A 6,062-nucleotide genomic window follows, 5' to 3' on the forward strand; every position below is an offset into this window, starting at 1 on the left:
ACCATCAGGGCTGCCTCTCTGTATTTTTGATTATATATTTTACATCTGCTTATTTTATATATCCCTTAACTAATTACTGTGATTTTACTTAATTTTACTACTTTTGTTTTTTAACCTTTATACCTGCTTTATGAGTGATTAATTTACTACATTTAACTTTTCCAGTGAGATTTTTACTTTTATATGTTTTCTTGTTATTAATTAGTGTCCTTTCTTTTTAGCTTAGAGAAGTCCCTTAATTATTTCTTATAAGTCCAGTTTAGTTATGGTGAACTCCTTTAGCCTTCTCTTATCTGGGAAACTCTTAATCTCTCCTTCAATTATGAATGTAACTTTGTTGGTAGAGAATTCTTGGTTGGAAATTTTTTCCTTTCAGTGCTTTGAATATATCATGCTACTCCATTCTGACCTGTAAAGTTTCTGCTGAAAAATCTGCTGATAGTCTTATGGAGTTTCTTTTGTATGTAACGAGTTGCTTTCCTCTTGCTGCTTTTAAGATTCTCTCTTTATCCTTAACTTTTATCATTTTAATTATAATGTCTTGGTGTGGATCTCATTGGGTTTATCTTATTTGGAACTTTATGGGCTTTCTGAATCTGAATGTCTTTTTCCTTCCAGATTAGAGATATTTTCAGCCATTATTTCTTCAAATAATTTTTCTGGCCTTTTCTCTCTCTCTTCTCCCTCTGGGGCCCCTATAATGTGAATGGTATCTTGCTTGATGTTGTCCCAGAGGTCTCTTAAGGTGTTCATACTCTTTTTGATTGTTTTTACATTTTGCTGCTCTATCTGGGTGTTTTGCATTGCTTTGTCTTCCAGCTCATTGACTTGTGCTTCCATTTCATCCATTCTGCTGTTTAACTCCTCTAGTGTGTTTTTCAGTTCAGTTATAACTTCTATTTGGTACTTTCTTACATTTCCTCTGTCTTTGTTGAAGTTCTCACTGTGTTCATCCATTCTTCCCTCAAGTTCAGTGAGAAGATTTATGACCATTACCTTAAACACTTTACCAGGTAGGTTGCTTATCTTAACTTCATTAAGGTCTTTTTCTGTGGATATGTCATGTTCTTTCACCTGGAATGTGTTTCATTGTCTCTTAATTTTGCTTATCTCTTTGAATTTATCTATATGTATTATGTGAAATGGCTACTTCCCCCTGTCTTGAAGGAGTGGACTTGGGTAGGAGATGTTCCATGTGGCCCAGAAGCACAATCTCTCCTGGCTACTGCCAGGTACTCAATGTACACCCCTCGTGTGGACTACATGTCCTTGCTGGCTGTGCTAGGGCCATGCCTGTTAGGGGCTCAGAGAGCTCCCCTGTCCCAGTGGTGGCTCTGGTGTTGTACAGGCAGAACAGGGCTTAGGGTACTTGGCTGGCCCAGTTGGGGCTTGGGTGATGTGCAGGGTGGGAACAATGCAGGGTGCTCGTCCAGCCTGGTAATGGCACATGGTGGGAGGAGCATGCCCACTGGTGCTTGCAGGCTAGAGGAAGAGCACCAAAAATAGCACCCAGCAGTTCATCACCAGCATGTTAGGATGAGATTAGAAAAATGGCATCTACCAGCACTTCTGTCCCCAGATAAAGTCCAAGCAGGTTCCTTACTCCAGCAGCCACTTTAAGATTAGTAAATGGGTCTCCCTCTCTTATAGTCTTGGTAATTTTTAAACTGTTGCTTTTGTGCTGGATCTCAGGGTGGGTGGGTCTGTGCACAAGCCCTTTAAGAACAGTTTTCTGTTCCTAATAGTTTTATGGTTGTCCTGGTCTTAATCCCTGTTGATTTTGAAAATCAGATGTTTTGGGGGTTTGTCTTTGCAGTGCTGGCCCCGAGGGTTGGGATGCCTGATACGGGGCACAGTCCCTTCACTCCTTGAGGGAGAGTTCCATATTTTGGGGGTACATTCTGATTGTGATCACTGTGCCAGGGGTAGGATCCTGGGTGAGGCCTTGTCTCTACTTCTCCTAGCCTTCTCAATGAGTCTCCTTTATCTGTTGTGGAGGCATTGTTCATCTAGTTCTCAGGTCCTTTTCAGAGGAAAATTATTCCATATATAGCTATAAATTTGTCATGTCTGTGGGAGGAGGTGAGTTCAGGGTTTTTCTACACTGCCATCTTGAATTCACCTCTGACTCCTGGTACAAGGTTGAACAGCAGTGATGGATCAGATATTCTTGCCTTGTTAGCAGTCTCATGGGGAAAGCATTGAGTCTTTTGCCACTAAGTATTATGTTAGCTTTAGATTTTAAAAACATGTTTATCAAGATGAGGAAGCCCTTTATACCTATTTTTCTGAGAGTTTATAGCACACACGGTGTTGGATTTGTCAAATACTTTTTCTGCAACAATAGAAATGATCATGTGGTTTTTCTTATTTAGCCTGTTAATATGGTGGATTACATTGATTGACCTTTGAATGCTGAACAACCCTTGCATTTTGCTGGAATAAACCCCACTTGGTCATAGTGTATACTTTAAAAATTCAGTATTAAAAAGAGAAACCCAGAGCCAGCCCTGATGGCCCAGTGGTTAAAGTTCGGTGCTCTCACCACTTCAGCGGCCCAGGTTCATTTCCTGGTTGTGGAACCACACCACCCATCTGTCAGTTGCCAGGCTATGGCAGCAGCTCACATAGAAGAATTAGAAGGACTTACAACTATGATATGCAATGATGTTCTGGGGCTTTGGGGAGAAGAAAAAAAGAGAGGAAGATTGGCAACAGATGTTAGCTCAGAGTGAATTTTTCCCAGCAAAAACCCCCCCAAATCCCCAAACAACCCAATTATGAAATGTGATAAAGTCATGAAGAGTCATTTCACCAAAGAGGATAAACAGATGAAAAATCAGCACATGAAAAGATGTTCGGTATCTTTAGCCATTAGAGAAATGTAAATAAATATCACAATGAGGTATAACTACACACCTATTTGAACAGCTAAAATAAAAAGAGTGAAAACATCAACTGCTGGTGAGGATGCAGAGAAACTGGGTCTCTCACATTGCTGATATAATGTAAAATGTAAAATAGTACAGCCACTCTGGAAAACTGGATGTTCATTTAAAAGCTAAAATACATTTACTAAATGACGCAGCAATTGCACTTCTGGGCATTTGTTCCAGAGAAATGAGAGTTTATGTCCGTACAAAACAGTGTACATGATTGTTCCTAATAGCTTTATTTGTAACATCCCCAAACTAGAAACAACCAAAATGTCCCTCAACAAGTGAATGTTTAAATAAACTGTGGTAGTTTATATTATGGAATACTACTCAGCAATAAAAAGGAACAAACTATTGGTATAGACAACAACTTGGGCAGATCTCCAGAGCGTTTTGCTGAGATAAAAAAGCCAAGGTCAAAGGTTCTCTGTATAATTCCATTACATAATGTTCTTGCAATGACAACATTATAGAGATGAAAAACAGATCGGCAGTTTTTAGGATTTCGGGCTAGTGAGGGCAAAGGCTGGATATGACTGCAAAGAGGAAACAGGATGGTGGTGATGGAATAGTTTTGCATCCTGCTTGTGGTCACACGAGTACCACATGCTTATGTGATCAAATGACATAGAATTATACATACGTGTTGTACCAATATCAATTTCCTGGTTCTGACATTATATAATTATGTGAAATGCAGCCATTGGGGGAAAATAGGTGAGGGGTACATGGGATGTTTCTGTGCTATCTTTCCAATTTTCTGCGACTATAATTATTGCAGAATAAAGGTGAAAGAAGTATATAAAAAAGCAAAATGCAAAACAAAACAACAGAAAAAACTGTTTAAAGCCCTTCAAAATAAAAGACAAGTAGAAATTCTATACATGAAATCGCTCTATTTTTTCATCTGGCATTATGACCGCACGTTCTAACCGAGACTCAGAATGGCTGAAGAATTGAATGAATGAACGATAGATGGGAGAATTATGCATTTTGTAATTTGCTGCTTTTTTCTTTCAGGTTCTGAACATTTATCTTTCATATAATGTCTGCTCAAGTTTGATTTCACGGCAGCTATTGCTACCAAACCATTCTATGGAGACCGCTCAGAGAGAGGCGAGGATCCCAGCAGCCTCTGGCTAAGCGCTCTAAGGGAACTTCCAGAAATGAGATGCACAGAAACTAATCAAACACATTTGGCACTATACGTACAGAATAAGGGATCTGAAAACTATCGCTATCTGGTCATTGCTTTATCTAAAGAGACCGAGATGCTGTTGGCTTCCGAAACACACTCACATTAAAAAGTCTTTTTAAGATGCAGCTTTAAGGCAAGGCTTCTTCTTTTATTCCCATTTCTTCATAGAGACTCTAAAGTCTCGAATTTGCTGATCGTTTTTGCACCTACACCAACTCGGCCATATCTGAGAACAGTAGCTGCAGCCCAACTTTCCCACCTTTTGAGAGGTAGCAAATGTTTCCTGAGCAACACCACATCTTAAAATCGTGCCCCCTGGCTTTCGATACAGAACCTTCTCTCACGGTGCCAGCCACATGCCTGTCCGTTCATCCGCACGTGGGTACACTCAGCAAACAGGCAGCTGACTCTGTGTCCAGTACCACCTCCCCACTGTGTAAATGAAAGAAGCAAGTTCTAGAAGGTCGTGCATTCACATTCTAGCACAGGCAGCAAGCTTTTCCAAATGGGACTCAGGATCTAGTCCCAACCTGTGCTTTTAAAAATGCAATAGGTTCTTCTACCTGATCAAATAAAATTAGCGCTCACGGCTGCTGTCATATATAACGTTCAGCAAGGAAGGGAGAAGAAGAAGAAGACGAAAAGCAATTAGCGTTGCCAGCCTCTGTTGTAATGATTGTTATTGACAAGGTGGAGCTACTAAGACGAGACAACCTCCACGAGAGTTAACCCTACTCAGACTAGCCAGTGCAGACTCTAAAAGATTATTGTCATTATCAAGGACACGTCATACTTAGGAATATATCTGTGCCACTGAAAGAGATATGGCATCCTTAAATTACCGGGTAACGTAGATAAAGAGTTGGCGTTCTGCCAAGGTAAAAGTTGTAAAACTGGATTGATTTTTGCTACAGCTTGCTAAGGGTTCCCCGGAGCCGGGATGCAATGTTCAAATATAATAATTGATAGCCTGAAAAAATATTTCTGATAAGTGTGCAGAGGTAATGCAGAGCCCTGCCGGAGACGAAGCCGGCCTCTGTGCTTCAGTGAACCCTACACCCAGGTGACCCGGACGCCGACCTCCCGTGCGGCTCCCGCCCTCGCTGCCCCACCGCCACCCCTGCGCTGCTGTCGCCTCTGCCGGCCTTGCCTGCAGCCTCCTCCAGCTGTAGGGAAAAATGGTCTTGGCCTTCAAATAGGGGCATTTGTTAAATGCTGTTGTAGAAAAGTAATTATCCAACAATCAGACCTGTATGTGTGTGGGGAAATTGCATCGGTTAATACCACCTTGGTAATCCCAGGGGGCGGAGGGGTTCCCGTTAATCTGACCCCTTTTCAGTCTCGCCTTGGTGAACTGACCACCCCAAGCTGTGAGTGTGTGTGTCTAAATTGCTCCGAATTCAATTGAACGCATTAAAATTTAAAAAGGATTTAACTGAAAATTTTCAATAGCTTCTGAGAAGGGGATAATTTATTAGCTTGGAGTAAATTAAAATCTCAAGCAGGGGTAAAGACTTCGAAGATTGCTTTAATACATTTTTATATGCTTTCAAAAGAAATGTTCTTTTAAATGGTCCAAAAATCAGCTAATTTTGTCCTATTTAGCAAATTACCTCCTAAGGCCACAATGTTGAAAAACTTATTTTTTTTTTTTTAAAGAGAAAAATAGAGGCGGGGCGAAAAAAATCGCACACCTTCCACAGGAGACAACCAAACCTTAAATTGCTGTGTCTTTTATATGCCACAGTTAGGGCTTTTTTTTTTTTGTCTTTCTTATTTTAAAAGTCAGTGAAACATTTGCGTTACCTTCTGCCAGGCCACACGGGGACCTTTTTTCCACGTGGTGATTGTAGGCAGAGGAGAGTGTAAGGTTAACGCGGGGGCATTGGAAGGCGGAGTCCGCGTGCGCGGTGGGGAGAATTTATACC

The sequence above is a fragment of the Equus asinus genome, chromosome 6, assembly GCF_041296235.1.
Source record: "Equus asinus isolate D_3611 breed Donkey chromosome 6, EquAss-T2T_v2, whole genome shotgun sequence".
Classification (NCBI taxonomy): Eukaryota; Metazoa; Chordata; class Mammalia; order Perissodactyla; family Equidae; genus Equus; species Equus asinus.